The following is a 26,904-nucleotide window of genomic DNA, read 5'->3' as shown; positions in this document are numbered from 1 at the left end:
ATCGATACAAAAAAGTGGTTCCCACTAATTAAAGGAATAATTTAAAGATCCTATTTTTTTTATAAAGTGCTGAAGTTCAATGACTCTGAAATGAGTATTATCAAAAAAAAAAATATAGCTTATTTTAGTAACAACAAAATATTCTATGCTAGTTTCACTTACTATTATTTTGTTTATTATTATTCTACCAAACCAAAATAACCGTTACTTCTACAACTCAATAAATTTAATTTAAAATATTTAGTTGTACATGTTTCTTACGACACGTATTAATGGAATCGTCATATTATTATTAATGGAATGCTCGTTCAAATATTCGTATTCTATGACTGTAACTCGGTTTTCCATTACTGTATTTTTATTTTGTTTAAATACTTAACGAAAGTGGTTAAGAAAATAGGAATGTGGACTTTTATGCCTGACTAACTTGTATAAACGTCCACTGAGCTTGTCCAATTGCGTTTTATGATTGTGAAGAGAAGTAGTTGACATTTAAGCTTGTAACCCATTAAATTAAGCCGCAAGCTAGTAAAGTCTAAAAACATATAGAAGACAGGCAATTAAACCAACTAGAATTAGATACGATGCCTGTTTACTATAATATCAAGTAACATATTCATTTAGTTAGCAAATGAATAAAACAATGTTATCTTTAATTAATGTTAATTAAACTGGTTATTGTTTACAAGTTATGCGTAACGACAAGAATACGGCAAACTTACAAGTTTTCATTGCACCTAATTGCATCGTAATTATCGTCTATTGAATACAAAACTCGGTGACTGGGACTTGTGCCAGAGCACAGAGCATTTTGTTTAACTTTCGCGCGTTAGATAGCAATAATGAATACTTGAGTCACAGTATCCGCTAGGTAAACACACCTACGAGAAAACCTGATGGGAATTACAAATTTAGAAAAGTCAGAAAAGTAGTGATATTTCTCTATAAACTTGAGCTGTGATCGAATCCTTGATGTCAACACCTATCGCTTCCGTTTTATATTTTCATTGAATGTACCTACACAGGTGAATAAATACTTAATATCATTTTTATAAATTAGGTTTCAAGGCATTTTTTCGGTCCGAACAAAGACGTGGCATAATACAACTTTAGCTACAAAAGTGACAAAAACATGGATCTGTTTCTTAAACAGGACAACTTTTTAACGCATTATAAAAACACAATTGTCTTTTAATTTCAACTTTAAGCCACTAAAAAGTATTCCATAACAGAAAACCAGTTTATAAAAGATGACAAGAAATTTAATGATTCCTTTCTTTTTTGTTAAAAGTCACAAAAGCGACTTTCATTTTTATTTCAATATTTGCTTAGTCGTCATTACTGCGCAATGATTCTGGTTTTGGAGTGTATTTAAAAATTTGTCAAAAAACAAAAAGATATTTCAAGCAGTTTTCATCATTGACAATGAAACAAAACACTTGCTGTATTACTCCAAGAAATACTTTTGGACACTGTTTAGTTAAAAAGGTGTTTTACCTTAACCCTTTGACCGCCGCTGATATTATTGACGTCAACGTGATTATATGTTTTACTGTAAATATGATACATATTTAACACAATGCTTTCGGTATAAGTACTTCACTATTCATCGGTAAAGATCGTATCTAAATAACCATGATTTGCCAAAAATGCCCGCCGGGCGTAGTCACGGTATAAAAGGGTTGATGTATGTTTAAGCTAAAATATATTTGAAACACTGTTTGTTATGGTACGGCCCTTGATATTTTCAGACATATTTTAATATTGTTCAACGGTATACATTTCCTAGATAAATATACACAATTTCCTATAATTCAAGAAAAATGTTTTTCTCGTCTCGTTTCCATATCTAACTATAGGTATATTCGAGATATAATAACTAACTGAATTGGACCTGTTTTACGGGACAGGGGACGTTTGATTTATAACTAGGATATTATTAATTAAATACATGATAATTATTTAAAAACGACTAGAAATTGTCGGGTTTACCATAAGCATGGTCGCAGAAGGTTACTAAGAATTTATTGACGTCCCAAAACATATTTGTTTAATTCAATTTTATTTATTTTTTCGGATTAATCAGTTTTAGTTTCGGTATTATTTCAATTAGAATTAAACATTTTATCCAACGAAATATTAACTCAACTTATGAAACGAATTTGTGATGTGTTCTCTTTAGCAGACTAAGTTAATATTTATGTATACTGTTACTTATAAAGACATTAAAACGGTGTTTAATCTATTTCATATCTAAAATTGCAGCCCAAATTTAAATTACATACTTAAGGTATATCTATGGATCTCTAAGCTTATCATATTTTTTAGAGAAATTGTGACAAAATCCTGTTGAAAGTTCTTGGGAACAACTTAAAGAATATCAATTTTACTTTTTCTCCATCTGGGGCGACAATATTCTTATCACGATCGAGGCCGCGCGTGTTAAGTGACGACATGTTCGAAGCCGTTGTTTCCTTGCACTGGCTGCAATCAAATATTAACATTTGGCTTTTAGTTTTGCTTGAAAAAGTTTTAATGGCAAATAGCCTAAAACAATAAAAATGTAATTCCATTTGCTGTTGTCTAAGTTAATAATAAAGTTCGATGTATTTGTTGCGCTTAGACAAGCATGTCTATGCAATAAATGGTAGAAGGCAAGCATTGCTTTACGAGCGAAGACGTATGTTCAATTGGCAGTTAAAGTATTTAATGGTATAAAGCTTAATAGTTTGAAAATGAACTGCCGGTTAATAACTGTAGCAGATAGTGTGGAAGTATTATTTCTCATTAATTTCCACGTCGGTCTTCACTAAGAATTTCTTCGCATCACGTATACGAAAATACTAGTTGTGTTTATATTGAAACTAGTTCTTTTGATTCAAAACTATTCATCACTATTGACTTATTGGCCTTTTAGTTTTCTTAAAACTAGATTCAGTCACTTTAATGATAGATACTGAAATGTTAGCAAACTTTAATTAAACTATATAAATATATAGGTTAATCTTATTGGGTATAAGGTTATATTGGCAAGTTATCTCACATCATTGCCTGCTGTATAAATACTTGTTTAACCATTTACAACATTGTACTATACTGCCGACTTAAACTCTAAGTTGTCCAAGCTAATAAAAAGACGATGTTATTTTCTTATTCTCTCAATGTACAATCGTCCCATCTATAAATTCTTTTATATGATTACACTTACTTAGGTTATCTTAATAATTTATGCCGATTCGTTTGCGACTCGTTCGGATAATTCATCCTTTTATAGTATTGCAAGCTTATTGTGTTAAGGAAAGAGAGGATGATCTGAATAAAAAAAGAATGTTACTTTCAGTGTTGTAATAAATTGCGTGCGCTTTAGCTGTCGTAGAATATACCAAAATAGAAATAGTAATAATATTTACAGCCTACAAGCTTTCTCCTTTTCTATATAAAGTTTGTATAATCCCTATATCTGTACCTTCATAAACTTTCATAAATAATAATTTTAAAGCCAGTAAAATTTGTTCTTAACGGCAGGGCAATAATAACTGTCTTATGTTAATCTTTACAGGTAAGTTGCAGTGGGCAATAAGAACATATTTTACCGTAATTCTAATCGTATGGTAATATCGTACATCACAAAGGGAACAAGGTGAGGTCCTTTAGATGTCTTATTAACGGTTCTTCTCGATGGTGTTTACGAGAAGAAATGGATATCTATTTTTGAAATTATTCGTATTAAAACTTTTTATTAATAATGTGAATAAAACGATTTGCATCAACAAATTTTATTTCTTTTGAAGTCTTTGATTTACCATATTTAGGGCAGCGAATAAATACTTTTTGTTTCGTAAATTGCAATAATCCTGTACGAAGAGCTTGGACTGATATTGTACATATAGGTATAGTAATACATAATGCCATGTAATCATGGTACTAACATTCTTGAGGACTTAACGTAGCAAGATTTTTATCTCAATCAAGAGCCTGCAAGTTTCACTTGGACCGCGACTAATATTCTCACGGTTTCGTTAAATTTGACTACTGCATGTGCATGTACCCTTATCGAAGTAACACGTACCGTTATTGTGTGGCCACTAACACACTGCACTAGACAAATTTACTCCACTTTCCATTTTTCACAGGCCATTTTCTTGGAGACAGACGTCTTAAGTGGACGTGATTCGCGGAACGAAATGTAGAGCGCCAAGGCTGCAGAGGCTGAAGCCTACATTGCGCTACTGTAGCTTATCATCATGTCAACTTGAGAAAAAACTTAACCAAAATACTCACTCTTAAAGTTAACTTTCATCAAGTTAAAAATTAAGGTATAATCAGAATCATTCTTTTCTATAGCACATGTGCACTTGTATGCATATCTACTGGTTTAATAAACTTAGTATGAATATTTGTTGCACTAGAATAAAAACGATATATTACTACATAGTATTTAATACATGTATCGCGGTTCGCGCTTGAATCTAAAATAAATGAATGCACAACGCCTCTGGCAATAGATTTAATCAACACCTTGTCGCAAATAAGCTCAGTACGAAAGGAAATTCAAAAGATTAAAGTTTTATCTAAGAAAAGCCATTAATACCACCATTCCATCAGTAGAAATCTAGTACTTAGCAATTATTACCAAGCATTTTTACCCGACTGGCAAGAGGATTATGTCTTTCGAGCGTATGTTAGTTTCTTTTGTATGTGGGTTTGTATGTATGTTAATTCCTCTGTGACTATCTAGAGCCTAAACAACTGAACCGATTTAGACGATTGACGTATTCTTCTTTTTCCCTGGAGTGTCCCTTTATAACGGCACAAAACACATACAGTTGGCGTAAAAAATAAAATTCTAAATTAGTGAAAAACAAGTTCGTACGAAGTTTTCGATATTTTTTTATTAAAACAGTTGTTTAGAAATAATTTCGTCTATTCCGAAAAATGTGAACGTCTAACGAAGCATGTGTGCTCCATTATTGCCTAAATTCCACAGTTCGCGTTACTAACGAGCCGCTTATTGTATTTGGGGCGCATAACTTAAGTACAACTCGCACGGTGACAATAGATGCACTGTGACACATCGTCATGCACCTGAGCTTGACACCAAAATAAAAGGAAAGTGTTATTCGCTACAAAACACGTATAGTTTGAATTCAGTATTTACGTACGTCCAAGAAAGTATCAAAAAGTAATATTGAAAAAATCATATTTCGTGCACATGATGTATTTGCGTTATTGATAACAAAAAACCAATTTTGAAATTTTTCTGGACCTGAACGGGATGGTAGCTGATATACGCGGGCATATTGTAGGCTCCCTTTTTTTAATTCTGCGTAGAATAAATCGCGGGCTAATCTAAAATAAAATATTTAATGCAAAACTGAAACATTGTCTTTACGTTATTAAAATGCAATCGCATCCTTAATGTTGGTCTGTTACGTTTTTTTCTTTTCATATTGCATCAGGAATTTAAAAATAATACCAAGAATTCTTGTTTTTACACTGTACACTGTTGCTCTCTCCGCTACTGGTCGACGTTTTTAGCTCAGATATTGAATTACAGTTTATTAAACCTAATTTATCTAAAAAAAAGGTGTCCCGACAGTTTTGTGTGTGCGTTTTAATCAATTTCAAGCAATTATACAGGTAGTATATATTTCATGTTATGTCTTTTTGCTTTCTCTGAACGACTTGAAAATAGTTATACAAGTTCGAGCCACAATACTATTGTTCATCAAAAAGAAAGTAGGGTTCACGTGCAATATCGATATACCATTGAGCTTGCAGCCGCCAATTACTGCATCGTAATAGTATTCACAGTTCCTCGGAGTGCAATAATAGAAATCAATCTATAAGGAGAGCAACGCACAAAAAAACACCGCTAACCGAACCTTGCGGTAGAGCAACGACTTGTTCATTACTAGTAGTCGTGCGGTTTCGTATCTAATAAAACGCTACTACGATGTACTGGGAATCAGATTTGTTAATATGTATAGATCGGTACCAATTCAATATTTGGAAGCGTTCACTCATGTTGCGATGATGAATTCACGCTTTGTAATTTGTTTATAAAAACAAGCGCAAGAGAAGCGAGGCTCGGGCGCATTGGAGCGGGCAAGGCAAGGCGGTGGGCAGCGGTGGGCAGCAGCGGCGCGGACAGCGGCGTGGGTGCGCGACCACCGCTGACGAATGTCATTGGCACGTCGACACCGTTACTCGATCTCGCGTCCATCGAATTAATTCGCCAATGGAAATCCGTACAGCGTTTGATTCGCGCATTGATCGACTTAATGAGAAGCTTGTTGCCTCGCCACTATTACCCGTTATCGATCACAACCCCACGCCCCTGACACCTTCGGGCCTATCAAATCGGATGCAAATAAGCTTGTCATTGAATGAAAAAACCTTATTATACTCGTCGCTTGCCTCAAGATGATCGCGGTCTAAGACACGAAAAACAAATCGCATCTAGCTCGCAAAAAGCCGCGACGGCGCTCAAATAACATCTCAGCTATCGAGAAGAGACTAAGGTTGCCAGTAATGAGAGTAGCCCGACAATAATACAGGTATTGTATTCTTAATGGCCTCTCGTTAATCTATACGCCTGTCGAGGCCTCATGCTGTTAAACGTTAAAACACATTTGCATGGCTCACTGAGGCTCTCCGAAAAAAAGTATTCATCCTCACTATTCAAAGCTCATGTTTCAATATAAATAAAAAGGAGGTAGAAGCCTGTCGATCTGACGCCACACTTTTACTTACAGCGAATGCTCCGTTGCTTGCGAGTTGATTAATATCTCGCAATTTTAACTGTTTAGATTTTAATAGTTTAGGAGTCAAAAGCGCTGGATAATAAAATTCTCTGTGATACAATCTCCGGTCGCAGAAATCTGTATCTGTTCTAGTTCCAAATTAATTCGCGAAACTAATTTTATGCTAAAATAATTTATGTTAACGCAGAGGACATTGCTACATATAACCAATATGTTTACTACTACTAGCCTGCGATATATATATCTATATCAAAAGATTTTTGTAAACTGTTAACTAAATATTATTTATTATTAGTATTTGCAGGGTAGCGTAAAATATAGCGGTAACATGATAAAAAAATAAATATCGAAAAGCAGATGCTAAGGTGCTCCTGCGACAACTAGTTATAAAACTCCATGTTACTACGGTCATGACTGATCTGATAGTGGTTTTTTTTTTTCTACTCTAAAATTCCTAATCAATAAATAAATCTGACTAAAATTACTTCCTCCATTTTTATTGAGTAGATAGAAGGTGACAGGAAATAATTAATAAATGGCTATCGCATTAAATCCACACGAAGTCGCTCTGGCGCCAGCTGTCTTGCTATAAAACAAACTCTAATTCCATCATCGATCATAAACCATCCAACTTGATCCGAGGTCAATATCTTTTCGTAAGCTCGATCGTACCACATCAATACTAGTATAATGGAATTTTTAATTGAACCTGTTCCTTACGTATTTCGCGCTATCAGAGACAACATCGGCTTATTGCAGATGTTATATTTCTCACAGCTATTTTTACAAACTACCTCAAAGTATTTTTCTACGCTTACATGTTCATAATTGAAATAATTTAGGCGTCGATGATAGGGCGTTGTATATTAATAACATGGGTCTAGACAGAAGTCTTATTATAAATACACCGTACGCATTATTAGATACGATAATAGTCCTAAACCTGTTGGACAGGTTAACGAGAGTCAGAACATAATTTTATTTCTTTTGTCATAGCTGTATACACTCATGCCGCACCGCAAACGTACGACGTTTAGATGACCGGTCATTACAAATCAATTATTCTTGTAATTATTTTGCTACATGAAAGAATTTAAATTTATCTAGAACTATTAAAAGACAAGAATGTCTACTAATCATTACTCACACAAACGTCATATGTCTCAGTAGAATATTAACGTATTTTTACTGTATTGTTAATATAAGAACCTTCACTCATAAATCTTTTACAATTATTTACAGCATTTAAATTTTGATTTTGCATAAACGAAAAATCCATTTGAGAAGGATTCAGATGTTTACTGTTCAAATGCATGTAAATTGATTTGAAGTCGCACAATTTTTTTACCGTTGTTGCAAATTACATGTGGCGTTAATTCAAGTTTCCGCCTGCGTGCAAACGTTTCATTATCAACTTAGAGATCAGAGATCACGCTATGCAAATCGAAGGAAAGTTCCTGTTATTTTTTAATTGCCGTCTCAATCAAATACCAACTTTAAAAGTAGTAAGTTAAATAAATCTTCTATTTACGTTGGAAATCATTTTACTTGTCTGTTTATTAATACGGTTATAAAAAAGGTGCGGAAACGTAGTCAACTCGAGAAAAAGAAGAGTTCTCCAAAAAGGGGGATGTTTCTAACACATAGTTCGCGATAAAACATTAATTTACGGCAGAATAAGAACGTGCAGACAGACACTTGGCTACTGTTTCACGCAAGGATTATATCTAGCGGTCTTTGTAACTTCCAAGTCGGCCAGAAGGACTACACTTTTAAATAATGTATGTGGTAACTGTGCAAACGATCCATACTCATTCACCTGTGCTGCAAATGTGATCGTAGCGGGACCTCGTTCCTCGAACATGAGCCTCGTTTTATCATATTAACCTTTGTTGAATTCCAATCGAGGCCGCGTGCGTTCGCTATCCCGGCTGAATCAGTTCGGTACATGCCGCTGCAGAACTCATGTTATCTTAATACTCTGCTTAACATGCATTGTATCGGACGTCCAGGCCGGCTTTTCTTAAGATTTATAGTGCAGCCGTTGAGTTTATTTTGTCCCTAACCACTAGCAAGCTGCCATTTTAAGTACTTTTATTTAATTGTTAACGGAACATTTACTACTTCTTGACTACGAGGATATTTCTAAAGAAATTAACTTGGCTGTCTATCAATATTTATCTGCAAATTCTGCAAATTTACTATTATCGTTTATGTTTCTAAGTTCAGTTACATGCACGTCACAGCTTTATTGTGCAAGATGAAAAGATATGATAGTACATTGTAATGTCTTTGTACAATATATAAATATCCTAACTAAAAATAGCCTTTTTTATTAAAAAAAAATTAAGGAGTTGATTCAATCGATGTTAGTAGTAACCTGGGCAAAAAAATAATAATGCTACTCCATGATACCATACTTGAGCTTTTTGTGTTTTAAAGTTTTAACCGCTTATTTATTTTCGTAGAATAATTTTGTTATTATCTTGCTACATGTCCTGCACCACAACTCAAAGAATACTATCTTGTAAATACCCCGGGGCTACAAAACCCTCACATTGTAGTACCATCTGATTGGCCTTTGACAGGGCGTGTGATCCGAGGGAAGGGACGACGTGGGATAACTAACAAGTTGCAAACGGCCTTGCGATGCGTCCTTGCTGGCCGACCACAGAACAATCTCAGTCGTCTCTTTCGCGCACCAGCGATACCATATTTTTATTGCATTCAATCAACACTCACCGCCCTACACCGATTTGCACAGTGATAAATTGTCTCAAACGACAGCTCTCGCATCGTTTCACGGGACAAGTTACTGGCAATATTTTCATTTTTATTTACAATTGAATGAATGCGGCTTCAAATATAGACCTATAAAGTCTATTATTAATACTGCCTTTCGACATTTATCTAAACGATCGTTGAATTCTATTTTTACTTGTTATTATTATTATACCTTTGTGGACTGAACTATAATAAGGATCAACCGGTTAGATTTAATTACAATGCAAATGTCTATACATGATGAATTTTAACGGTTTTCTATCTTTAAATGTGCCATAAATGTTATCCTAACTTACAATTTGCCGTCTACTGAATATTCATAAAGGTAGGCCTAGACTGCGACAGCGGGCGACCGTGTAGACGCCTAATGAGGGAGGCCCTTTTAGAGACCGGCAGTGTTAGAAAATACCGAATTGTACGCGACCACTCGAGCTTCTTAGTTGATATTCGAAACGCGAGCTTCTGTCCAATTAAAACAGATGCATACTCTTTACACAAGCTTCTAGCCGCAAGAGTTAATTTAATTAAATTCAGCTTTAATATATTTTTCTAGTCACGATAACCTAGTGGTCACCGAACTTCGTTTGGACAAAAAAGTTAAAAATCGTGAAATTGTTTACAAACACGATAGTGGTGAACTCACTGTTTGCCACGTTGAACAAATATCCTATTTCCAGGTAATATTGCCTATTGCAAACTAACAAACGGGTATCAGAATTCCTTCGAAATCTTAAAATGTTTTACATTTTATTACGTCGGACGTAGTCATAGTTTAAAAGTGATCACCATCCCTAATAAAAATCTATAATAAATGGATCTATTTGTACGAACGCTGTCTATATTTAAACTCGTATATATATTGTTTATTTAATACATCTTATACGATCCTGTTCATGCAATCTAATTTATATCCATTTTATTCCTGCATGTATCACTATTAATAAAAGTAAAACCAATTAAAACTGTTAATTGATGTGCATGTATGGAAATTTGTAGGTTAGTTGGTAAAGATAGGCAACGCTGTATTGGCGGTTTGACTCGTCTATTTGCGTCGCACACACTGCGTGCCTCGAGAGACGATTATTTGCGCATTTATTTGCGCACCGTGGTATAATGAAACGACGATGTAGGCTAATCAATGCCTAGCTAACCGATTCTTTATTTTGCATCATTCGAAAAACATTAAAGACCTTCTCAGTATGACAATTACGCGGTCCAATCTAAACTTAACCAACTTATGAGGCTTTATCGCTTGCAACGGGTCTAAAAAAAACTTTAAGAACCCTCAATGAAAAAACCTAAAAGGCTTTTATGGCTTCATTATACGGACTTAATTTATGATATTGCTTACCTTTAATGCTAGATATTCTCACATGATAATGAATAAATGCAATGACTAAGACTTAGCCTTTGACTGGTTTACATGTGTGGCTCAATAACCAAAGCAATTTACTAATTTATTTATTAATAAAGATTAATGTTAGAGGTAACATGACCTCTCATGAAGGTTTCGACTTAGTTAAGCGATGGATGTTATACTGGATATTGAGAAAAAATCTCTGATTCATCAGTAAACCTCTCCCAAACTCTCATAGCTTAATAGAAACAATGCGATAGAATACAATTAACCAATGTAATAACACCTGTTTGACATTCCAAGGTATATATTTTTGTGACACAAATGCAACTTTACTCACGTACATTTTAATCTTAAACTATGTGTAAACACTCGTGCCGCCCGTAACCTTAAAAGATATGTGACACGGAGGTAACGGTTTCTCATTCCGCACCATCCTGACATACATCTCTCACTTCATACAATGATTTATAATATCAATAAACTCTTATATTTTTAACTTAATCCCTGTTACTAGTATATGTTAATTTTAAAATAATTTCATCTACGTAAAAAAAATATTCAACCAATGAGACAAAATAAATTATAATCTATTTTAAATAACCACTTACTGCTTTGACAGAGGTAAATAAAAACCTTGTCATAAGCACTTCTCCTTGAAAATATAATGCTTACAATAATTGACATTTAATTGCCATTGCCAAAAATATTCGATACGACGTAACGAGGATCATTACATGCAAACTGATGAACTAAGAAAATAGTTCTGTAACATGTGTCTATATGAAAACACTTGATAATTTTCTTCATATCAATACATCTTAACAAGCAATCTAAAGTTGATAAAGGCGATGTAATTATCCGATACATACAGTCCTCGTAGAAGCAGGACATCGGAACTGGAATAGTCTAAGCATCCGATTGTCAATCCAGTCTAGCTGGTAAAGTCATCAGCATTCGTCGCTAAGTCCGTAAGCGATGGCCCCACGTCCTTATATGAGTGCACGTCTTGGGCTATGCCATTTAAGGCGGCTGTGCGTGTCGCTCTGGATATATAAACGATAGTCACGAGCGAATCGACTAAGCGTTGCGGCAAATTAAACAACCTTTATTGCGTAGGGGGCGGAACTCTATCATATCATCCATATGACGTGGTGACTACTATATTCCCGAACCACACCTGCCTTAATTTACGCTGCAATTTGTTAAGTGTAGTGTTGCTCAAAACAAGGATGAATTTATTAAAAAAATATTGTGTTATATGCCAGATGACAAAAAAACAAGTTAGGATTAGTTTGGAATAGTTTATTAGTTCACCTCAATAGGATAGATTATTGAGCTTCAAAAACACCTTTACTGTTTTATCCATATTTAGAGTATATTATATGTTTTTAGATTTAGGATAAAGATTGCATGACTTTTATTGAACCCGCGTTTTAGGTCACCTTACTAGTTAAGAGTTCTCATACCTAATTTGTCGCTATCTCTTAAGCAAATTTAGAGAAAGCTTGGTCAAAAAGCAACGAAAATACGGACTTAAATGTTATACATTTTAAAGTATTTGTCCAATGCCCATACTTAAAGTTCTTTTAAGCGATCGAAGTATTTATATGATAATTCTTTTGCATTATAACGTCGACAAATGCTCATGAATAAACCTGTACTCGTTTATAGGCGCCATTTGATTTACACCTCTACCAAATAATGTTACCGCTTTACTGACGCTGTTGAACCTATTACAACATTTGAGAACGGTACTTTAATATCGAATATTGCGATGCACGAGTTGAATACATAATCATATTATCCAATGTAAGCACGTGAACCTTAATTGCTACCGACAAGTTTATAAAAATTTTGATATACAAGGAATACAAAATAAAAAAAGAAACAAACTAACACACAGGTAATGCCCCCATTCTCTCAGGCGTTTATTTAACGGGCGCTGAAAAAACGTTTAAATAGAACAAAAACATTTCCATATACCTGTTCGTACACTTTTAAAATGCGACGCCTTTTTTATCGTGCAGTGTTGCATATTGAACACTGGGCGAAGGAAACAAGAATGATTTTAAAGCGTTTATCGCTCGAGAGCCTCCAACGGCGAGTTTTAACGCGGCGTTAAAAAAGCGCACGTGCGAATGCGCTCTTACACTTTCATAAGAAATTGAGATTCTTTTATTTCCTACAAAAAATATTCAAGTTGATTTTTAGAGTAAACAATACTAATGAAGAGAAGGTTTTTGTTTTAAAGAACGCGAAGAGCAAATAGTTAAGCGTCCACCGTTACCCGTACACATCATTGAGGATCAAATAAGTTTCCCTGCCAGCGACCGTAGCGAGCTTCAATTTGTCTAGTTTTAGGAATGACGGAAATGCAACGGTTTTATTTTTTTACATTAAAAAATGTGTAAGTTAAATTCAAACAAATACTAAAAAAAAAACATTAGCATGTGTACTAACCTCATAATAATCAGATATCTCAAGCCAATAAAAAATAACATGAAATTAATAACTGTTGTTCTTTAGAGCAATTTTTGTTGTTGTGGGGCGTTAGTTAGATAAGATCAGTTATTACGGTAACGCAAGGATACACATATTAGTATCAAATTATAATAATTAACACCAAACAACTAGCGGGCGCCGCGCCGTTGTACCTCAATTGCCTGTCACTTTTAATATTAAATATAAATTAACGGTGCTGTAGATTTTGTAGTTTTTTTTTTGCTGTAGCTCAATTATGTAAAGGAAATATTTAAAGCTACATTTACAGTAGTAGCAAGTACAGGTATGCAAATACTATTCGACACTCACAGCAACGTTTTTTATAACATGTAGGCTAGTTCTTAATTAAATTCCGCTTGACATATTTAACAAAGAGATTTTAGCGTGTATACGAAGAAACTCAGTCGGTTTCATCCTACATGCTTTCACGTAGTTGAAACAATTACAATGTATTTCCTGCTAACTTTGAACATACTAATGCTTGAAAACCTGCCATACGTCTAAAGGATAAATGATTTAGAGAAAATTAACTCAATCATGACAAACTGAGGATTCAATTCTTTGAGCGGTTTTTAATTTTATCAAACGCTATTTAATTGTTTTTAAAAACAAAAGTTCACATAGAAATGTTTGGTTGAAGGGTTTTTTTTTAACTTGAATTGAGACTAATCGAATTATCGTTTAACACATTTTTATTTAGCTCAATCATCTCGTAAAACCGCATATTATTCAAAAGACCTCATTATTTTTCGTATAATATATTTTAAGGTAGCACTTTCTTAACTCATATCGATATTCCATAAGATTGGGTAATTAGCACGCGTGTAATAATATACCACTACCTTTTCCATTTTATGAGCCGCGCCTTTCCCTCTCTCTTCTCTCAGTAAAAATACCGCAACAGTAGTAACGTATTAATTTGTTAGCTGTCGATGAATTTGCAATAAATGAATGCCGTTCATGACTTAATGAATGATACGGGACTTGTATTTTACGATAATTAATACGTCGCTGGTGAAAAGCCCAGCCTCAAATCAGCGACACCGATGATATCACTCTTAGAATCGTCTCGTCGCTTCAAAACCAGCTACTTCTTTTTATTTTATTCATTGTTTATGCAAATCGACAGGTTCAATAACAAATTCATAACGTTGAACGTAGTTTTTTTTACATTTACCACTACTGTTACTCTATCGATGTCATTAACCAAAAGACCGTTATTCGGTAAGACATCATGAATCTTTCTCAGAATTTTGAGTACAAATTGGTAAATTCAGAGTTCAATACTGAGCGTAGTGGTTACGATCTGGTTACTACAATTTACCAACCGAGAATACTAAACTTTATATAAATCGAGCTAATGCACGTCGTAAAAACAGAAGCACTTACCGCATTCGATTAAACCTTCGCCATGTAATAGAATGTAAGGTTTATAAAACAAAGCTTTTACCATGAGATATGGATATCAAGAGAAAAACTTATAGCCATACTTAGCTCTGTTATATTTGACTTAAAAATGTGCTCGCAAATTTTCTGAATTTTTTAATATTATGTGTCACCATAAAGTAGTTGTTCTATGGTCTACAAATTCTAAATATCCAAAAAATCCATGTCTAAGCAGTTAACTTTGCTTTTTGACGGTGGTAGTTGCGTGAAGGACTAAAATTTTGTCTAAACCATGCATTATGCCATTATTATATTCCCTTGGCCGAGAAAAGTTGATATCGCATTTTTTAATTATATAAGGTAAAATCTGGTACAGGTTACAAAAACCGGTTCTGATTTTTATAACAGTAATTTTGTAAATATGACAATTTATTATTGTGAATTTTTTTCATGAACACACAATGTAAACCAGTTGAGTGAATATCGCGAAGTTTTTTTTGTGGTTTTTAAGAAAAGCATTCTTGTTTCTCATTATTGATCCCTACAAACAAACCTCAGTGACGATGCAAAGCTATTATAGCTATTGTACTGTTAAAGGCTGCATTGTGTTATTTTTAAAATGGTCTCGCGTAATCGTATAAAAGGTTTATACGATTTTTAATGCATATAATTAAACTATTTAAAATTGTATAAAGTAAACCAATAGCTGCAAGGGTTACATCTTATATATATAAAAGAAAGTCGTGTTAGTTACACTATTTATAACTCAAGATCGGTCGAACTGATTTAGCTGAAATTGACGGGGAGGTAGCTTAGAACTAGGAGACGGACATAGGAACATTTTTATCTCGTGTGCATTTTTTTATTCCGCGCGGACGGAGTCGCGGGTAAAAGCTAGTTAATTATTAAATACACAGTTTGGTTTTACTCGTAGTCATTTTAGAACGATAATGTCATTATAATGAATGTCTTGCGAATATTTTCAATTCAAAATGATATCATGCTTTTTTGATATTAACCTCGTTGATATAAAATATCTGAAATGTTATAAAATGTTTTAACTGGAATTCTTATAAACTTTCTTAGCTGTCAATTAATGATTTACGTATTAATTTAAGAACTTTGTTGTAGTAGATTTTTTTCATTTTCTATCATTTAAAAAACTAAATAAAAAACGATTATACAAAATGTTAGCTTTGTAGAAAATTGAGTAATTGCTATGTATTTGAAAAATACACCTATAAGAATAATATTAAAATACGATCTGTTTAATAAATGTAAAGTAATTCGAGAAATTAAATAGCTATATTAGGAAGATAATTGGATTGGACTGTAATAAGGCAAAGCGCATAAATATATTATTTACTAAACTCGGCACGTACACCTCACACCGTGTTTGAATAGATTGTGTTACATAAATTTACCGGGAACGCATCTGTCGGGTATTCCGATTGCTAAGCCACAATTCAATATTGTAAAAAATGCAATTTATTTACTGTATCATAATACAGCGCAGTCTAAGTGACAATACAATTGAATTCAAAATGGTATTGCCAGTCCTTTTACACCTATCGATTGTCGGTGAACGGGAGCGTTCTATTTATATTTTTAAACAAGCCTGACTTCTTTTATACCACTGCTTTGCTATTTAAAGCAAAAAAATATAAAAGTGAAAGGCATTCCTGAACGAGACATGATTCATTTTATATGATTTTATTAAACAAGCAGTGCAGTATTCTGCATTCTATAGACTAAAAGTGTCATAAATATTTGAATAGGTTTCGCAAGCATATTTGCCTTTTTAATTTTTGATGTAGCATGAAAATATTTGAACCATATTTTAATGTTGAATGTTTGAATATTGAATTCTTAGCCCAGATAACCTCTTGAGAAAGAATAAAGAAACAAAAAAGGAATTCTAAACGACTGACTTCGAATAAGCTTTTTTCACTAAATTTATTTTATTACAATAACGGGTGTGAATGTAAATTTTTGTATATTTTATTTAAAAGCATGTTGTGGACGGCGGATGGAGTACCATACGTCCATTACCGTCACAGGCATACGCGCAAAGCTGGGAGGGCCGGGATCCATCATTAAGTCTCTCTATTCGCTCTGATATGAATCATGGTAATGGCAGATTATTTAAGAGACGTCGGCGAAACACCCGGGAAATACGCTCCCACCGATTATATAGAGCCCGCTGACGTAATTGCACCACTCATTGATACCTCACGAATTGTAATTACACTTTGTTCCAGCGCACCGCCCGGCTATTTTTCTATTGCGGCGTTTTTACACGGTCAAGAGAAGGATGAGTCGGCTCTTAGTCGCGAAACTCGTTCTGACCGTGACTTTACTTCGATTTGACATACTTTAAATTGAATGAAGTATGAATTTGTTCTTGTCATTTCTATAATACTTGTAGTCATTATAATATACAGTTATGATGAATAAAGGTGTCAAAGTTTTTTATTAACACTTTAATTTAATCATAATATATAGAATTTCAAAGAAATGACATCATCTAAATAACAACTTTATCAAAGAACTATATTTTCGCCTTAAAAGTTCATCGCTATGTTAAAAATGTGCAAATAAATTGTCTTAGTAACTTGTTTAATTCTTTAATATAATTGTACTTAATTCATTCAAAATAACGTGCTTTCTTTTTTTGGATTATGATCAGATATTGGAATGTGCGTACTACAATAGTTTTTTTTTAATATATACATTCAGAAAGAAGAATCGGCTACCAAAATAAATCACAATAATAATGAAAGTTCAAGTGTTTGTGATATTAAAGTTTGGAGTCCGCCGTTGCATTACATACACGAAAAAGATTGGACCACCCAAGTAACGATTTTTCTTCAGTAATTATGCTAATTTTGCTATTTTATCTATAGTGTTTATGATTTCTTAGAAGTGTATACGCGTGTATGTCGTGACCTATAAAACAAGAGTTTTGATATCTGATTTAAATTGAATTTTTTTCTTAACCAAAATCCAATACTATAATAAGCTTTACTTTCGAATGGACTGGATAATAAATGATACATTATTAACCTAATCCAAATAAATTTAAAATGTCTAATGTCGCTTGAAATATACTACATTTATAAAGAATCAAGCATGAAATCGCAGAGAAATAATTTATCTATAATGTTTATTACTTCTCTAAATATCCATTTGTATAAGCGAATAAGCAGGTATTGAAGAAAGCGCGTGTAAGTACAATCATCTATACATCTTAACTCTATATATAATAATAAAATTGGAGTGTCTGTATGAATTATTGTCGAAAAAAAAATCATGTTTCGTACACATGATGAATTTGTGTTGCGTAAACGATAAACCAAGTTTTAAAATTTTTGTCTGTAGTTCGCAAGGTCGCATTTGTTCCGGGTAATCTCCGGAACGGCTGGATCAATTTTGAGTAGTAGGTATTAGCCCGCGGAGATATTGAAGGCTACTTCTGCTTTTTATATTCTGCGCTAACCAAGTCGAGGGCGCTCGCTAGTTTTAAAATAATTGCTAGACAGCTAATAAACGTTGTACAATGCATAAATTACAAATAATTTTTGCGTCAACATCCTCAGTTCTCAATAAGCAAATGAAACACAATATCACACAGTAATTATAAAACTTCAGTAAACAAAGCATTCACGTTCGATAACCCTTGAATCCCAAATTAATCTAGTAATTGATATTTCACGACTGCTATGTAAGGTTCAATTAGGAGATGCATTCCTTCCAATTAAACTTTACATTTTCACGACTTCAGTGTCAGATCGTAGCGTTACTTTGCTTAGAGTGTTGGTTGGAACTATGTGAAATGTTTAATGTAAACGTAAAATGTATTTTAAATAAAAATACTACATAACGATTAACGCAAATTATATTAGACTTATTTAAACATAACAATATGTGACTGTAATTTTTAGATGCGCGAAGCTTAAAACAGAAAGTAAAATGTATAATTCTTACTTTAGATTTCTGTGAACAAAATCAACATTTAAATCATATTGTCATCTCTCAGGTCAAATATAGGGATGACTATATGTTTTGTACAGAGATTATGGTCTCAGAAACAAACAAGGTTTATTCTAATAGATCAATAACAAATTAGTAACTTTTTTGAAGTAAATAAATTTGCTTTTTAAGATGGCCATCACTCTATTAACATACCATGGTTTAACTGAAATTTTAATAAGCTTTAAATATTCAATAGATCACAGTTCGAATATAGTAATGAGTCTAGTAATCAAACAAGATACCAACTCATGAATAAATTGTTAGACCATTTGTATATTTATTATGTTAGAACAGATTAAAACCAGCGGGTATACACCCACCAGCCGCCTTCCAATACGCTAACAACTATTATGGTTGTTTCCCTAAAATATTTCCACTCGATAAAGTACTGTCGCCTACACTTAATTCCTTTCATGTTCTTTGGCACACTAACGAATTTAGGATTGTAATTTTAAAAGTAAACTCTCACGGCCTTATTGACCTAATAGGTTGATTAATGTTCTATATGTTTGGTTAAGCCCACTTTATTGCTAGAACTTACTAAAACAAGTTGGAGCTTCTATGGGTACTGAACACGTCAATAATAACAAAGAGTTGCTTGTGCTTATCTTATCGCATTTTTACAACTGCGAACTACTTTTACAAATTCGAATTACTTATGTATTTAAATGAAATTTAAATATTCAAATAGAAAGTAATAAAATCGTTTTTAAATGTGCTATTTTCTTACTTTTCGAAGTATTTCTAGAAATAAGCATATTTGCGAAAGCAATCTCTTCAAACATTAATTTGAGTAAGAACGCTATCAAAGTGAAAGCAAATATATGTCAATATTCATGGATGTAAACGGCAATATTTATTAAACAAACCTCTCTAATGCCATTTTATCGACATTTTCTCTATATAATAGGGACCTTCGTCTAATTTGATTACCGCCTATGAAGTCAACGCTTACGGATTATTCATTTATAGCTTCGAAACAGCATTGGCGAAACAGCACGAGTCTGTTATCAGACGCATATAGTATTATGTACCGGGAACGTACAGGCCACTTAGCTCTATACGGCCGCTTTATTGCCGTTGATATCGAGTGTGTTACTGTAAATCGGATTGTCGTGCGCGGTTTCGTAAGATAGGTATCATTGAAAAATATGTGTCCGACCGTTACACGTCTAGAAATAATACGGTCGTGTGAATTGGCTGCTACGACGATAACCTATCGGCGGGCCTTTCGGCATTATCGTGGCTAATCAGGTTCGCACGAGGCGCGGTGGCTAAATCATTCGATTATTGATTTTCGATGTCGCGGTCGTGATCGGGCGCGGGTCTTCAACGTTCAGCATGACAGGCCCAGCTATTGTCAGCCGGCGCAACGCGATGCGCGCTCGTTCTTTTGATTAAACGCTTTTAATTCCAACAATATCATTTCGTCCGTCGAATTCAATATTCTCGTGGCTGGCCTCCGATCGCGTGTCATAATCCCGACCGCTCGCCTGACAGATTCGCTTGACCTCACATTTTTTTCTCTTTGAGTTATTCGCGATTCGTTGGTGTCCTTTTTTATTTTCAGAGTTTACAAACATTTTTCGTGTCATGGTCTTAATTGGAAGTTCTGGCTTACAAGTTATATTATTTTCCTGGTCGTCAATCTTTCCCATAATTACCTCCTGGTGACGATTATTCGAATATAATATCCTCTTTCGACTGACCCTAATAGTGTACGTAAAGCTAAAAAAAATCAAGTTGTCGGTCCCACGTAAGTTCATTTACATCAATAATAAAATAAGTAAGGTAAGCAGATCTCGTAGTTTTCTTATCGGTAGAGCAAAATTAGTAATACGTCTTTGGTTTTAACCGAGACTATTAGTGGCTTTACCCGTACGCAAAGGATAGTAAACAATCTCCGCATTGTCAATTTTAACAACCGGTATTCGTTATTTTCAATTACTCACACGTTAAGATTACTCGTGCAACTGGCCAGCGCGGTGTGTAATTATCAATAATTGACGTTGATGTATTTACAACTTAAGCTTTCCAAAAGAGGTTTACAGAACACCAAAGAGATCATTTATAAAAAAAAACTAATTTAAATATACTGACAGTTGTTTCCGTGCTTGGCGCATACATTAAATTAAAAGTTTAATATCGCAATCCACATTAAAAGTATGCTGTTCCCTTTCAATTCTAAGAAATAATAACAATTGTATTTTTTCACGCAATAGTTTTAGCGCCCTGTAAAAATCTTTTGACATCGTCTGTTAAGTCCATTATCAAAGTAAAACTTTTAAACTAAATGAATAGACTCTATTGCACTTCTTAATAGAGGTACAATTTAAAGCGGAAGTAGTTGTTAGTTAAATAGTGGGAGATTCTTTAGCGCATTTGCATCAAAAATAGGGTGTGCACGCTCCGACGTAGTCTTGAGGCGTTTCTCACGGCGCCCGCGGCCGCGCTGCCTCCGTCCGCTTCCGCCAATATAACACCAGGCCCACTGCACGTCTCCGCTCGTTGATCTTTTTATTGATCTCATATCGTTTGTCCTTAATGAGATTACCTCATCACGACTCCACTTTTCTCCAGAATTTAAACCTCTACTTATATATACCTTTATTTTCATAAGTGACAATTAACATTCCGTAAATAAAACTTAATTATTTGAGAATCGATATAGGGTTTCTGGGGATTTCTCTTAAATTAATAACCATCTGGCACTATCATTGTGTGTAAAACTAAAATATTAATAGTACTCAAATTTAATCTATAAAATCAATAACATTGAATAATTAACACGTATCCGATAATCGTTTCGTAATGCGCTATAAATCTACGTATGTTGGCATTTCATAATAACATACATCGATATAAACAAGCGATTTAACTCCATAATTATATACAAATTGGAATCTCGAGATCATAAACGGGCCCCGTGGTCGGCGATCATTTTTCACTATTAAAAAATACGTCCAGCCGTCCGTCCGGAGGCTAGGTATTAATTTCACATCGGTAACGGGAGATTTGGTATGTTGATGTACCAACGCATGTTATATGTAGATACGTTGTTTTCATTCAATATTTCATAACACTCTCATATAGGAAAACTTATAATTACATGAGTGTTATTAAAAACCAAGCCTTTTTTTACGTTTTGGGTTTGTTTTTATTTAAATAAAAAATCGAGATATCATGCAAGCTAGTTTATTATATCTTCTGCGTTCTGTAATGCGTTTTTATGTGAGGAAAATACAATTTCACATACGGTGTTGTAAAGCATAAAAATTCCTAAAATGTATAAAAATTTAATTGAATTACAAACTGAAATCCATGCGATATGTTTCATTTATTTTAATCATACCTGACTTTATAGTTAGTGATGTTTTTCTTTTCGTTTTGAAGATTATATTAATGACTTGATATGCAGGTGTCGTAATGAAGAGACTCAGCGCAACGCTAACATATGTACTCCAGTCTCATGCACCGCTAACTTAACTTAATGATAAAAAAGAATTATCATTAATGACCGGCGTTACTTAACTTTCAATTACAAACAAGTAATTAGTTCCGCGTTTCTTGAGTAACGTGTGTTTTTTTTATCCAATCTTCGACTTTAAATTATAACAAATACTAAATGTAATTGATAGGTCAAAAGCCTTACGTGTCTAAGCAATGTTTACATCAATTAAATTGTAGTTCGTCTACGCAAAGACTCGCCAGGGACATGGTTAATTCTACTGTTTAATGTCTTTAGCGAAAAGCGGCATAAAGTTGGTGTTTGTTTTTTTTGTGTTTCATTTACTGAATAAGCCTCCCTCTTTCCCTCTACTCTTCTCAGTTGCCATAACTATTGGCGAAGAAAATATTTCAACGAAGCGAATAAAATTTATTAACACTTCCGTTTAATTAATTGTATTATACGTTGCTTTAATGCCAGAGCAACTGTTTCTGAAATGTAACCGTTTAAGTAACGACCGTTTTGTTGGGTAAATGGGTAATATGGATACACTTGATCGGAGTGCTTGGAAGTAATGGGATTATACAATGAACTTCGCGTATTAGCTTTTTACATGGATCTTTGTATGTGCTTGTCTCACGACCTTTAAACGTCTAGAAGTGGATTCTGCAGTTTTTATTGTCATTGTCTATCGCGATTTAATGCGTCCAACTAATTTCATACGTAAATAGTACATAGAGATAGTAACTTGCGGTAAACAAATTATTAGATCTGTCAGTCTACCTTAAAACGCAAGGGTTGTTGAAAAGTCAGCATTATTTAATGGTAGTTATAGACTCTTGGAACTAGGAGCCTAGTTAGACTTCACATGTTATAATTTTTTTATCTCGAAGAAGTATATTTCCGCACAGCCGCCGACCACTTGATAAATCAGCGCTTAAAATTGCAATTAGCGTTTTAATTGGCGCCGGCAACAGCACTACTGCGCCGGAACTCGAGCTGCTCATGTCATTCAAACGTACGTGAGCGTTAGGACATTGACCATTGCCAACACGATAAATTATTTAATTAATTTGACAATTCTTGACACACCAATAGGTATAGGAGTACATTTCTTTACCTTCAATCAATATGCAGCTCATTAATAGTCAAGCGCACTGCGAAGCAGGGCCATAGATTTTATGCTATTTTTCTTAGTACTACATGTAACAGTATATATATCGGAGAGCGCAGACTACAGCGACATCTTCGTAGTGATTGTTGGAACGTCAAGTTGATTTGACTTGGGTGTATTCGGAAGTGGAGGATAACAACACTGTCAGCTGTCAGGGTGACAATTCGTCATTGTTATTGTGTCAAATCGGAGATATCATTCTGGCATTCACCTCACCTCACTGACCTTTTGAAGGGCAGTCAGGCGACAGACATCAACTCGAACGGACGTGTTGTTAACCTCCTTCCGACTTCGCCGCGTTCCAAAACAATCCAATGACATCTTGCTCATCCGGCCATATTTCGTGATTATTATAATCTCCATTCAATTAATTAAACCAACTGAACGCACAGCGTATTTGATTTCGAACATCCACACCATCAAGGATGAACGAAGAGCAGAATACTGATGTACGCCCACCCTCATCTTCCTTCATATATATATTACTCTTACCCATTATACGTGTCGTTTAATTATTAACTAATTCTCGCGCCTCGATGAACTGATGACGAATTAATTCATCGCCATTCCCTTATTTTACTTCCAAGGTGACAAGCGAGACAACAAAAAATATCTGAAATGAAGACATCCATTAAATCTTGATCTTGAGTGATGACTTAAGATAAATTGTAGTAATTTCCATAGAAATATAGACGTCCATTAAAAGTTATTATTCGTATTAAGTGCAGTAAAAGATATAAAAATTTGCAATTTATCAGTCTATATATCTCGAACACTCTCTCTACAATTTCTAGGTTACTGATACTAAATGCAGATCCAACGAGTTGCAAAAATTATCATCCTACCTATACATTTTGCTTCGTTTAGTCTAAGAATAGCATCAAAGAATAAAAATAGCCTGATATGTTCATTTAACAGGTATGTTAATATGAATGTGGATTCTTTTACTATTTTAGTCCTATTAACTTTTTCAATGAATTATTCATAACTTAGGGCAAGTATGACAGCCGCTTATTTCTTTATTTTATTTGAAATGTCGTAGCTGTGTCAACGGTACTTTTAATTTAATTATGAATTTATGAAATCAATTTATTATCTGGATAAGACAAAGCTTGTTTTGTCCTCATTTAGTTCTAAAGTTATGATTTGTTTTTTTTTTTATATTTAGGTCATGTAATCTGGTCAATATTATTCCGAATTTCCGTAGTCTAGAGGATGTATAGCATTCTTAAGTCTTTAAATGTTATAGCCAGCCATGTCTATTCTTTTAAAGCTCCTTTAAAATCACATCTTACATCATTAAGACGTTATATATTTTAAATTATGTTAGTACAAGTAAATAATACCAACACTTTTAGACCTATGGAGGTTTTATTTGTATTCTTTCTGACTGGTTTAATGAATTTAAATATAGGCATAAAAGAACATACTGTTGTTTAAAAAAAAACAAAATTGAAAACGCATTGTAAAAACATAATTTTGTAACAGTAGCCGCAGCCCAGTATTAACACGTCTGCTTGTTATTGCACGCTATACCGCATTGAATAATATCCCTCGTTATTGATTTTGCACATTAAAACTTGTGCGTGCAATAAAATCAACATGTAGGTAATAAAATTACAACCGATTATAGGTATTTTAACTTAGTCATAAGCTGTAATTTAGACTCATTACGAGGAGCCTTCTTTACGTAGGTAAAGTTGTTCGTCTAGTCATTAAACTTTTGTAACATCAACTGTATAAAAATAATCATGTCTATAAAATTTAAAGACGACTGAAAAAATGAGATTTCGAAACAATGATTAAGAAAATTTATATGAAATTGAAAAAAAATTATGTAAATCAAATGAATTGAAAAGTTTCTAGAGAAATTTTTCCATCTAAAGCAAGCAATTTTAAAAAGACTCTTAATTTTTTTTAAGTATTAGGTGTTATTAGACTAGATGTCTGATTTCTGATCGCGAATTAACCGATGTCTTTAATATGGTTCTATTGTTTTATAATCGTGTCGCGGCTGTCGCGCGATCTAACACCCATACCAACGTAACTCGCACGCAACGTTCGTGCGACGGTATCGTGGTAGCAGGCACGCGAAACGCTCGCAACTGCCCTGTTATTCCATGAAGTCGTACAAATCCGTTTGACCGTGCCGGTTGGCATTGAACCCGCGTTAGCCGCGCGCTTACCCCGCTAATGCCACCTAACCGTAACGACACATTGTGGGCCACTTCAGTTATTCTCGTTCTGATAGCTGTCAGCTGCGCGCTCGGCGCTTAGCGCTGCCACGTAAGTCACGGTCAATGTAATATGCGATTTTAATTTACGTGGTACAACTGTAAATTATACCCAGATGCAATGTCAGCTTACAAGCTCTACATTCTTACTTAAGGTCTTGAAATTCTCGACGCTTGTTCTAATTGTTACGGCTACATTAATTATAGGAAAGTAGTTATGTAATATTAGTACAACAGACATCCTACTACTTGGTTTGAAGGATCAGAAGTATACTTAAATTCTTTTAAACTTAAAGTTATGTTGGACAGCTTTTTTATTCATAGTTTTACGATACAATATATAAATTTATCAAGCAGATACTAATTCTGTTCTTGCAACGATCAATATTCACTTATGTACCAGACCAATAAATAGTCGTCGTAAACCAGATCCCTGAGCCCGGGCAAGTCCCTGCGAGGGCGAACGTCGACAGCAAATCATTTCGACGGACTGTCCTAGAGCGTCACGTTTTACTGCTACGACTGCATTAAATATCAATACTGTTGCAGCGTGCTGCAGGGTCATGCTAACTCAGTCACGGTAATAAATGTCCTATAACTGTTTTCGTAATCGTATTGTTGTTCGGATACGTCAAGTTTCTGTTACATTATATCCAACTACAGTTACTTATTCAGGGTTTATTGGGGCTACGCAGGCGCAGCTTTGGGCAAACAGATTTCACTTAAATCACTAATCTATATTAACCGTTAATGTCGTAATAATAACATTCTATTGATACATTAAGCCTCATTAGCTTTTTAGTAGCAGTAAAAACAATCCCCTATTTAAATTACTCTTAAATCATCCGCGAAGAAAGAGCCCGAACGCTATTTTGCTCTCAATTTAGTGAGAGAATTAGTTACTTAAGTGGTCAGATCATTTTCTGGCCACTTACCAAATTACATCAAGTTCATTGCACCGCAAGTTTTGTATCAAATTATGGGCTCACACGTCTAATGTTATCACTTCGCCTGTAATCGTGACCGCAGCACCTAATTACCTTCTAGATGGATGCATGCAGGAATTTGTTATATTTGTACCGTTACGTTCCGTCTTAATTTTCGTGTGCCAAATGCGACCGGACAATATTGCCTTTTATTTTATTTGTATAATCAAGACTTAAGTATTGGCAACAGTTACAAACATGACAAAGGGGTATAAACTAACCGTCTTT

At 34.1% G+C, this 26,904-nt stretch overlaps 1 protein-coding gene across 3 annotated transcripts in view; it reads left to right on the top strand.

Annotated features, from left to right (window-relative positions):
• Window positions 1-26,904, top strand: part of LOC106718699 (autophagy-related protein 16-1) — a 123,529-nt gene that overhangs the window by 53,861 nt on the left and 42,764 nt on the right. The window lies entirely within an intron of this gene.

This window comes from Papilio machaon, chromosome 9 (genome assembly GCF_912999745.1).
Source record: "Papilio machaon chromosome 9, ilPapMach1.1, whole genome shotgun sequence".
Lineage (NCBI taxonomy): Eukaryota > Metazoa > Arthropoda > Insecta > Lepidoptera > Papilionidae > Papilio > Papilio machaon.
The sequence above is the reverse complement of the archived record's forward strand: the minus strand, read 5'-3'. Positions and strand labels throughout refer to the sequence as shown.